Source organism: Puma concolor, chromosome C1, assembly GCF_028749965.1.
Source record: "Puma concolor isolate L17-30 chromosome C1, mPumCon1.1.hap2, whole genome shotgun sequence".
In the NCBI taxonomy this organism is placed as follows: Eukaryota; Metazoa; Chordata; class Mammalia; order Carnivora; family Felidae; genus Puma; species Puma concolor.
In genome coordinates, this window is record NC_141674.1 from 118793936 (window position 1) to 118804971 (window position 11036).

The window sequence follows — 11036 nt, forward strand, 5'->3', positions numbered from 1 at the left end:
TTTTGTTTTACCAATTTGTTTTAGGGTTAAAAAAAAAACTCAGCTGTTCCATTTGGTTTAAGGATCAGCTAGATTTAAATTTCTAATTTCCAAAGCTACTGCATATTTGGCTAATTAATTCTAGCATCTGACAATGAAAAAACAGGAGAAAGAACATAAAGTTAAAAGTAAAATATTAAAAGTCTCTAAAATGGTAAAAACCCTGGCTGCATTTTATTCTCCCATCATACATACTTTGGTAAGCATATGAGACAAAGATTTGCTCAATAATGTCTGGGCTAAACCTTCAAAAGGAAATCTGGTAGCCTTCAAGAATGTCCAGGGTCCTCAAGCTCTCCTTGCATAATTCCCTCCCACATTGTACCAGGTTTGGTCCATGTGTCAGTAGAAGTGAGGGTACGTCTGTCACCTCCAAGATTAGATACAAAGGTATCACACCTTCCATCTTGACTGCCCTCTTTCTCTCTCTCCCTCTCTCAGATCACTTGCTCTGGGGAGAAACTTAGTCACCACGTTGTGAAGAGTCCTACAAAGAGGCCCTCATGGTGGGGCACTCAAGCTTCCAGCCAGCAGCCAGGAGAGTGAGCCACCCTGGAAGCAGATTCTCCATCCCCAGTCAAGCCATCAGATGACTCCAACCTCCGAAGAGACCTGAGCCAGAATCACCCAACCAAGCTGCTCCTGGATTCCTGAATTTCAGAAACTGTTTGAGACAATAAACGTCTGTCCATTTAAGCTGTTACATTTGGGCTAATTTATTATACAGCAGTAGAAAATTCATTCAAGACAGATGAACTTTAGAGGTAGCCAGCCACACAGGACCAAACCACTATATTTCCTTCAACTCATGCCATTACGTGAAGAAAATACATGTACACACTATATATAAGATGCCCACAAAGCACTGGCAAAAGCAACAATGACAACAATGTCAATTAATCAATTTTCAATTAATTATCAATTAATGGCACCACTCTCTGCATTCAGATTTCAATTGTTTTCAAAAAGCACAAACTCCCCAAAGAGTCATCTACAACCACCATAGGGAACACTCACAAAAATTATAAGCATTCCCCCCTTTTTTTTTTAGAGTAACATAAACTTGAAATACCTTCCCTCTTTGACTTTCCGCGTCCACATTCTCGTCATGTTTCTCCCCACTCTCACCCGTCCAAAAGCTCATACACCCTCTTGCCTACTGGGTTCTCCGTTTTGAAACCTCTAAGAATATGTACATATATACGCCCATATTTGTATTCTTAGGTAACCGAGAGAACTGAGAAGTTAAAGGAACCAGCTCATGGTCAAATCTCCAAGGTCAGATACGTATCTGGTATTGCTTAGATCAGTGGGTCGGTGCCAAGTGGACAGCAGATACTCTATAAATGTTCATTTCTTTCCTCTTCCTTCCCCACCTCCCCCACGATTAGGAAAGATTGCATTTTCTCTGGTACTCTGTTTTCTTTGATTCGGACTTCTCAACAACATGCATTCTCTTGAAAAAAAAATTTTTCTTCAAGTGTCTTGCATATCTAACAGCAGGGGTTAGTTATTTGCTCAGAAGCAACTGGATCCAGTGAAAAGTGGGACTCTTGCCTTATCATCTTGAGACAAGTTACACTGGGAACCTCAGAAGAGCTCACCAAGATCTCTTCCAAAAACTGCAGCTCTTCGGTGTTATCCTGTCTCCAAATCTAGCTTTCAGAAAAGGTTTCCAACAATGTTTCTAACTTCCATAAATTTCATGAGTGGAGAGGGATTTAGTAACTGAATGCAAAGAGGCATTGTGGGATTGGGCGATGTGGCACAAAGGATTACCTCAACTCTGGTTTACAAATTTCCAGAGTCCCGAGCCATCTCCAGCCAAGGCAAGAACCTTAAAGAATTAAGGCAGAATTAAGAATTCAGAACTTTTCTTCTTCCACCTTTCACCAACACCCATTTAGATCCTATCTGACATTCTAATTCTTGTCTCCCCACCTATGTGTCTGGGTCCCACATTCACAAAGTCCTGGGAAAGCATCTACCACTAGGGAAATCTTGCCAAGATCTCAGATACCCACTGTTTTCAGTGGGAAATCCCATGAATAGAAAAGGAAGTTAAGACCCAGATGCGATCAGAAGAAAGCAGTCTATGGGACAGGACTAAAACCACACGCAAGGAGGGGCGCCTGGGTGGCTCGGTCGGTTAAGCGTCTGACTTTGGCTCAGGTCATGATCTCACAGTCCGTGAGTTCGAGCCCCGTGTCGGGCTCTGTGCTGACAGCTCAGAGCCTGGAGCCTGTTTGAGATTCTGTGTCTCCCTCTCTCTCTGCCCCTCCCCTGTTCATGCTCTGTCTCTGTCTCAAAAATAAGTAAACGTTAAAAAAAAAATTAAAAAAACACACGTAAGGAATGTGTATCTCTGGCCTTATTCCCACCCTTACCTCCATTCCACCCCCACTACCACAAAGAACACCTTAAACATGCCCAATTTCGTGTACTCCTAACAGGTGGCATAACTATTTACCACCTTTTTACTGCCATGGGGTCTCCAGCACACAGAGGTGAAAAGTCATGCTCAAGACCCCACCACCAATAAAGTTTCAAAACCAGCATCACACCTAGGTCTTCACATCTTGCCCTCCTTTTCTTCCCAATATTCGACACCACCTCCCCAGTCACTCCCTTTCTGAGAACTTCCACGTTCTAATTCCACTGCTCCAGGTTTAGGGAATATTGCCTTCACCTGTTTTGAGCTTTGACCTCCAAGAATCTTCGTTGCTCTGCTGAACACAGGTCATGTGCACATCTAAAAGATATGCTATACTCTCTGACAATCAGTGCCCACTATCCATCTCCAAAACTTAAAAAGAAAGAAAGTTAGAAAGCTAGGCCAAAGCAGAAAGTTCTCTGTTCTACAAAGGGACGTCACAGGGGACGCAAATGAACAATCAGCCAAGACTCTTCCATGGGCAATTCTAAATTTTTTTTTTTAATATTTATTTTTGAGAGAGAGAGAGTGGGGGACGGGCAGAAAGAGAGGTAGACACAGAATCTGAAGCAGGCTCCAGGCTGCTGAGCTGTCAGCACAGAGCCCCACGTGGGGCTCGAACTCAGAGACCATGAGTTCATAACCTGAGCTGAAGTCTGATGTTTAACCACCTGAGCCACCCAGGAGCCCATGGGCAATTCTAAAGCAGTCCACCAGGTACAAAAACTTCTCCCCTGAAGGCTCACCTGATAACAATACCAAAGTTCCAATGTTTCCAAGATTCATCTGTAAATTAGCACAGAAAGGACACTGCTCAAACAAGCAGACTGGGCACAGCTATCTCTGCCCTTAGCAGTTCTAAACCCACCCCTACACGGATAACCTTATATACCCGCAAGAGGGCAAGAAACGAGGAGTGGAAGCCTGGTCCAGCCACACAGTTCAAGTCCGTGGTACTTCCTATTAGAAAGCCACAGAAGGTGGCAGTCCTACTATCAGAAATGAACTGGAGCGGGATGGGGGGGGGGGGGCGGCAAAGAAACAACTCTACGCTCACTTGCAAGACAGGACCAAAAACAAACAGACCAAACAACTTCTGGAGCACCGCCCCAGTTCAGTCCAAGTTCCTAAGGTACTAGGAAGTTTTTGCAACACTTACTACAGCTCTTACCCTGCCCACAGCGGCAACTAAGGTACTGAGGAAGTGGACCATACTCGGGCTGGAGGCCCTAAAGGGCAGGAAGTGGAAGCAGAGGCCATTTGTGGGAAAAGGGAAGGAGCGGCGACAAGGGAGAGGCTGGGGTGCCGCCCCCATTTCCTCAGCCCCGGGCCGGCTGGGAAGCCGGGAGGCTCTCCCCAGGGGACCTGCCGTGGCCGAACGGGGCCGACAACCCCGTGTCGCCCTCCGCCTCCCTCCACAGCCTACGCGCAGGGCGCGGGGGCAGGCGGTCACCGAGCGCAGGGCGGTGCACCCCACTTCCCCAGCCCGCGCCCCACCCCGCCCGGAGCGGGCCTGTCGAGGCACCGGCACCCTTACCTGGGACCCGTCCCGCGCCGCCTCGGCCGTCCGCACCGACCCCGCAGCTCTTAAGCCTGCCCCGCCCTCTCCTTCGCCTCCACCCGGGGCCGGACCCCAGCAGTCCCCTGCCGATTTGTCATTGAGCCTCTGGCTTGCTTCCCCACCCCCGAGCGCGCCCCCGGCGTCGCCTAGGCAACCCCGCCTCCCGGGAGAGCGCGCTTTCCTTCCGCTCTTGCCCTCCCCCTGGAGGCCACGCCCACTAAGAGCATATTAGCCAATCCGAAGCGAGGCCCAGAGGCTGGGGAGGAGGGTTTGCCAATAAGAGGCCGCCTCAGTCGGGAGGGGCGGGCTCGGCACGCCTGCCCCACCCACCTCTACTTCCTCCTGCTTTCCGCGGGCGGGCGGCCGGCCGGACTTGCTGCGCGTGACCGCTGCTGCAGTGGAGTAGAGCTGGTCTGGGGACTCTGGGCGTGGGCGGGTGGAGGGCGCTCCAGTCGTGGATTTAGGTCAGAGTGAGGCCAAACTAGTGGAGAGCAAAAGGGTAGGGAGGACTGATAGAGAAAAACCAAAATTGCGATGCATCGCGGGAGTGTCTAAGGGTCCAGGCTGCTGTCCGGACGCCGGCCTGGGGCATCTGAGACAGCGGGACCTCCGCCTGTCGCCACGACTCGCTTGGCTAAATGACATCCCATTAGCTGTAATGGGGCTACTTGTCCAATGCCTAGTAATAACTTGATCCAGATCACATACAAGGTTCCGAATCCTAACCCCAGGTTCCCGGAGGCAGGAAGTGCAGTGGGCTAGCAGGGTACAGACAGGTTTTTCACCCACAACCTGCCCCCCTCATTGTCCTCCAAATAATACAGGGAACTTGTAGTTTTCTACCCAAACAGGGCTTCACCTCGGGTTGATTTTCCTAACTATCCACCCCTCCCTAGAGCTGAATCCTCTCCAACCCTGCTCAGCAGGATGTGTGGCCCCACTGACCCCTACACAAACCTCATGGCAGGTCACACCGTATCACAATTGTTCAAATGCCCCCCTGTATAATCTCTAGGAATGGAAACTCTTGTTCAGGTTGATATCCACAGCAGCTAGCTAATTCTTTCCTTGTTAATAATTATACATTAGAATACATGTGTATTGTATGAGAGGCTTTGTGCCTTGATTAGATTGCTGTGTAAAGCAACGAACACATACAGGCCCTCCACCAATAGCTCCCTCAAAAGGCACAGAAGCTTTACCTTAGTCTTCAGTAACAGGCTTACCAAAAAACATTTAACGAGAAGAATATCCCAGTGTTACACTATCTTACATATTGTTTTATCTTTCTCATATCTTTCTCATAAGTCATTGCATGACTTCTTGCATGCTGAGTATATGAGAGAAACTCTGCTAGGTACTAAAAGGGAGAAAGGGAGGAGGTGTCTCAAAAAGGAAGCTCTCTAATATTTACAATCTAGAAGGGGAATCAGACCCAAACCTCTTCCTATGGAGTAATGAGTAAGTGCACAGGTTTGGAATCGGGAACCGTAGGTTCAAAGGAGGACTCTACCATATAACTAGCAGTTATTTTAGGAAGTGACTAAACCTCTGTGGGCCTCAGTTTCCCTAGCTACCCAATGGGAGCAGTAGTTCCACTAGGAGCTTGGGAGTGCTAGGATCTTGGTGAGTGCTCAACAAATGTCCGCTTAAAAATATTTTTTAGGGGCGCCTGGGTGGCGCAGTCGGTTAAGCGTCCGACTTCAGCCAGGTCACGATCTCGTGGTCCGTGAGTTCGAGCCCGGCGTCGGGCTCTGGGCTGATGGCTCGGAGCCTGGAGCCTGTTTCCGATTCTGTGTCTCCCTCTCTCTCTGCCCCTCCCCCGTTCATGCTCTGTCTCTCTCTGTCCCAAATATAAATAAAAACGTTGAAAAAAAAATTTTAAAAGAAAAAAAAATATTTTTTAGTGTTTATTTTTGAGGGGTGGCGGGGCAGAGAGAGAGGGAGACAGAGAATCTGAAGCGGGCTCCGCACTACCAGTGCAAAGCCTGACATGGGGCTCAAACTCACGAACCGAGTGATCATGACTGGAGTGGAAGTTGTATGCCCAACCAACTGAGCCACCCAGTTGCCCCAACAAATGTTAGTTTAAATAGTGATTACCTCCAGAGGCCGAAGCTGTGGAAAGAACATTCTAGACACTCCCTCCTTCAAAAGTATTTACTGCGGGGCGCCTGGGTGGCTCAGTCAGTGAAGCGTCAGACTTCAGCTCAGGTCATGATCTCATGGTTGGTGAGCTGGAGCCCTGAGTCAGGCTCTGCGCTGACAGCTCAGAGCCTGGAGCCTGCTTCGGATTCTGTGTCTCCCTCTCTCTCTGCCCCTCCCCACTCATGCTCTGTCTCTCTCTGTCTCTCAAAAGTGAATAAACATTAAAAATGGTTAAAAAAAAATAATCTGGCAAACAGGTTTGCTATTCAAAAGTATTTACTGAGTATTGCGTGAGTCTTTACTGCTTTTAACAAATATTTCCGCTTCTCCTTCCTGGGCACCAGGTAGGATTGAACTTTCTAGCTCTCTGTGTTGGGTGAGGCTCTAACCAATGACTTGTGAGTGGAAGTAACACATAAATTATTTGGAGAACAGAGGACTTATTTGCCAATGCGAGACCCTCCATCGCTCTTGTCTCTTTGGTATGGCGGCTGAGAATGTTCGGGTCATAGCTGTTCCATCAGCCTGGGACCCTACAATGTCCACAGCGCTCCCCCTGCCAACCTGTGGTGGACATTTAGCATGACCGATAAACCTTTGTGGTCTGAGGTCACTAGGATTTGGAAGTTGTTTGTTTACTGCCGCATAGCCTAGCCTGCTCTGACAGATACAAGGCCCTCAGGTGTGCTCAGCTGGGGACACTGTGGTGAACAGCTCAGAGGACAGGTAATAAGCCAGTAGACAAACAACTCAGTAATTACAAATTGTGTCATTACAAGTTCCTTGAGACTGGGTAGCAAAAAAAGGTCTCTATTAGGAGGTGACATTTAAACTATGCCCTGAAGGATGGAAAGGAATCAATCTCTGAAAAGGTTGGCAGTTGGAGGAAGGGGAGGGGAATATCTCAGGCAGAAGAACAAGCATGAGCAAATTCCTAAGGCCGAAAGAAGCCGGGTCCTCTTTGGAACAGACAGGAGGCCCCGGTGGAGCACCATAAGCAGGGAGAAGTGAGACCGCGCAAGGGTAGAGAGGGAGGCAGGAGCCAGATTAGGTGGCGGCTTCTAGGTTATGATAAGGAGATGGGAGTTTATTCCAAGTGTGACAGGGAGCTACTGAGGGGGTTCAAGCCAGGAGGGTGACATGTTTGATTCAGGTTTTAAAAAGCCCTGTAGAAAATGGGCTGCAAGGGACAGATGTGGGAATGAAGGTTAGGAGGCTGTCCCAGGAGTCCGAGCAAAGTGGGGTTCCACAGGAGCAGAGGCTAGAAGGCTGATCTTGTCCTCAGATAACAGGAGACGTGGGGCAATTGCTGGGGGAGGGGAGCAAGAGGGCTGACGACTAAACCAGGGGTTCCTCCTGCCAAATCCCAGACAAAGCAGGGGCAGGGTTGAAAGTCAGGGGCCCCCGGAGGTGCTCTGACCCCAGGGAGATCGTGCTCAAAAGCCAGGCAGGAAGAGATGTGGAACAGACAGCAGACCAATTTCCTAGCATGTCAGCTAGCATCAGACACTTGTTCTCGTGAGCCTCCAGTATTATCTAAACAGATGGTGTTGCTGGACAGAGTCTGACAAGCCCTAACATCACTGTGGACCCTTGGTACTTGTTGTCTACCTGGACTGGAAAACAAAGGGTGCCACTAATCTATACATGGAAAAACAAAAACCACTCTTGCCTCCTGATGGTCATGGAAAGAATCTTACTGTAAATGGCAAAAATAGATGGAGATTATCTTTAGCACTTGGGTCATCTTCCTATTCTGTGCTTCTCTGCCCCTCTGTGCCCGTGTGTTTTCTCCCCACCTCCTGTGACCTCATCCTGTTCTCAGGACCAGGTCTCACAGTCTCCGTCACATGTAGGACTAAATGACTAATGACAGCTCAATGGATACCCACCCCTTCCTAAGCATTTGGGACATCCAGTCGATCAAAACCTGAAGTCCTAGGCCAGGGGAAGGATTCAGGGGAGGACTGGAGATCTTTAATTCAGAACTACTAGAATGGAGTGATTTATCCCTCCTCAGAAAAAGGGTCAGACTCTCGAGTCCTCGCTCAAGGTGCCAGATAAGGTAACACACGATTAGAATCCTCTCCAAAGCCTGGGTACCGTCCATCCCCAAGCCTTCCTCTCTTTGTAGCTGTTTGCTAAAGTCTACAGAAAAGCCCCTAGCATTTACTTATTCCCAAACAAAGTCAAAATGTTGACTTTGTTGCTCAATCTAGGTATTGCCGCTATAAAAGATTTACTAGGGGTTTAAAAACCACTCTTTGCTATGCGTCTTACTGAGAGCCTCTCTTTCCTCATTACTATCTTTCTATGTGGTCGCTGCAGCCCCAGCCAGTCAGCAGGAGCTAACCAGCTGTTCCTGGGAATTGTTCTGCTGGAAAGGCAGAGGCCTCAGCAATTAACTAGAAGTTGAGCTTTCCTCTTCCAAAAGAAATTAATCTACTTGGGAAATGCGTTAGGAAAAAAAAAAAAAGAGTGACTTGTTTCTAAATTATTGAATTAGCTAGATTTATCTTTCTGCCATCATAGCTTACAGAGAGTTATCTCCCAGAAAGGAAGTCAAATCTGTCTTGTCATTAAAGACTAAGTCTTCATCATTCTTGCTAATCCCCATGACATGCCAGCTCATGTTCTCCCCGGCTCCCATCTTTGTGGAGACACGCGCTCCCTGCTCCAGAACACCTGCATGGTGAACATCCACCTTAGATAGGGTGCTGACCTCCAGGCAACCAGATAAAAGCCCCTGCAGGGGGAAGGGCACACGCGAAGCCTCATTGCACAATCTATGCGGGTGACAAGCCCAGTCCTGGCACTCAGGGCCATAAATTGCGGGAAGCAATCTACTCTCCAGGTAGTTGTGCAGACCCGGCCACAGCAGCTCCGTGGGAAGGACCAGCTGGCCAGAGGTTGGAATTCTGCTCTCTGTCCCTCGGGACCCACTCCTGCCTGCCCTCCCCTCCCACAGGGAGGAGGAGAGGCCCAGAGCTCAGAAGGGACATGTTTGGGCCAAGTGAGGCTGTGGGGAGCCTCTCCACAGAGACCAAGGTCCACCCTCCTCTGAGGAGTTCAGGCTGGCACCGTGCCAGGTCCTGTGCCCCGCAGTTTATAACTTCATCATGGCATCCTTCATGAGGGAGTCTAAGAGGGAGCTGTGATTTCCTATTTACAGATAGGTCAGTGAGGTTGATAGGCAGATGAGGCCTCAAATCAACTGTGCCTGACAACAAAATCCATACTCTTTATCACAGTCTCTACCGCCTTCCCAGCAACAATTGCAAACTGTGTGACCCAGGACAAGATACCTCCCCTCTCTGCCCTCGGTTTTCTCTGTACAGTGACAGTCTCAGGTCTACACCGAGCACCCACAATGGGCAGGAGCTGTGCCAGGCACCAGCTGTCTGGGACCTCTAGGGTCCGTGCTCTAACGCCTCCTGAGTGGGCACCCGGATAAGGAAGAGGCCTTTGACAGACCCAGCTCAGCTCCTAACTGTGGAAGTCCCACAGAACTCCTGGCCCCCCACAGTGTTCCTACCCCCATTTTATCACAGCCTGAAGCCACCTCCAGGAACCTCCCTGGAGGAGTGGCTGGTATGTAAAAGCAAGGCTAAAAAATATCTCCCTAGATCACTTGATGCTTAAACATAGGAGATCGGGACCTTCAGTTAACCAGAAATTGTAGCTGATGGCTATTGTCAGCCACTCACATTTAAATAGAATTCTTTTGGGGCGCCTGGGTGGCGCAGTCGGTTAAGCGTCCGACTTCAGCCAGGTCACGATCTCGCGGTCCGGGAGTTCGAGCCCCGCGTCAGGCTCTGGGCTGATGGCTCAGAGCCTGGAGCCTGTTTCCGATTCTGTGTCTCCCTCTCTCTCTGCCCCTCCCCCGTTCATGCTCTGTCTCTCTCTGTCCCAAAAATAATAAAATAAACGTTGAAAAAAAAAAAAAGAAAAAAAAATAGAATTCTTTTAATCCTTCCTGGTACTGAGGTATTATACATCAAAATGCCTGCTATGGTGGCCCATAGTAAGCCTCAACAAATACTTGTTATGGATGGATGGATGGATGGATGGATGGATGATGGATGGATAATGGATAGATGGATGAGTGGATGGATGGATGGATGGATGAGTGGATGGATGGATGGATGGATGGATGGAGGGATGATGGATGGATGGGTGGATGGATGGATGGATGGTGGATAGATGGATGGTGGATGGATGGATGGATGGATGGATGGATGGATGGATGAATGAGGGAACAGCTGGAGAAAGTTTGATTGGGAGACTCAAGGAAAAGGGCATGCTATTCAAGAGTTGGGGTGCCCTGGTAAGGTAGGCATGAGATGGCAGGAGACGGAATTTGGCAGCCAGAGGGCTGTCTGAGGGTCTGGAGGATATAGGCAGGAGATGGGGAAGGCACACACAGAAAACAGTAGGCAAATCTAGAACACAGACCCCAACACATTGACAGTGTAGTCTCCCACCGTGGGCTCTGCATGGCACACAGAGCAGTGTCAGGCACACAACAGGTGTTATGACACTTGGTAATTAGGGCCCCTGCTGTCTGCCTGGTCAGCTCACACTGGGTAGTGGCTGGACAGAGTCTGCCTCGTGGGTCTCAGCAGAGCTGTGACAAGCTGGGTCTGGTACTCAGGCCTTTGGCAGGCCTTTGTCTCAGGCCTTTGTCTGAGGTCAGGAGGCCCCGGTCCTGCGACACCCAGAGAGACCATCCTCCCGCCTCTTCTCAGTTAACAAAGCCCCAAGGCTAGGGTGGCCACATCAAGTATAGATGCAATACAGGGGACATACTTACACTACAAATTACTCATTGTTGACCTGCAATTCAAATTTAAC

At 49.1% G+C, this 11036-nt stretch overlaps 1 protein-coding gene across 1 annotated transcript in view; it reads right to left on the bottom strand.

The window, feature by feature from the left end:
• The window catches only part of RALB (RAS like proto-oncogene B), a 44202-nt gene extending 40033 nt beyond the window's left edge, over positions 1-4169 (bottom strand). Inside the window, exon 1 of the mRNA XM_025912580.2 lies at positions 4011-4169. The gene's annotated coding sequence lies outside the window, so the exon portion shown is untranslated. The remainder of the gene's footprint in view (positions 1-4010) is intronic.
• Between the last annotated feature and the right edge of the window lie 6867 nt (positions 4170-11036).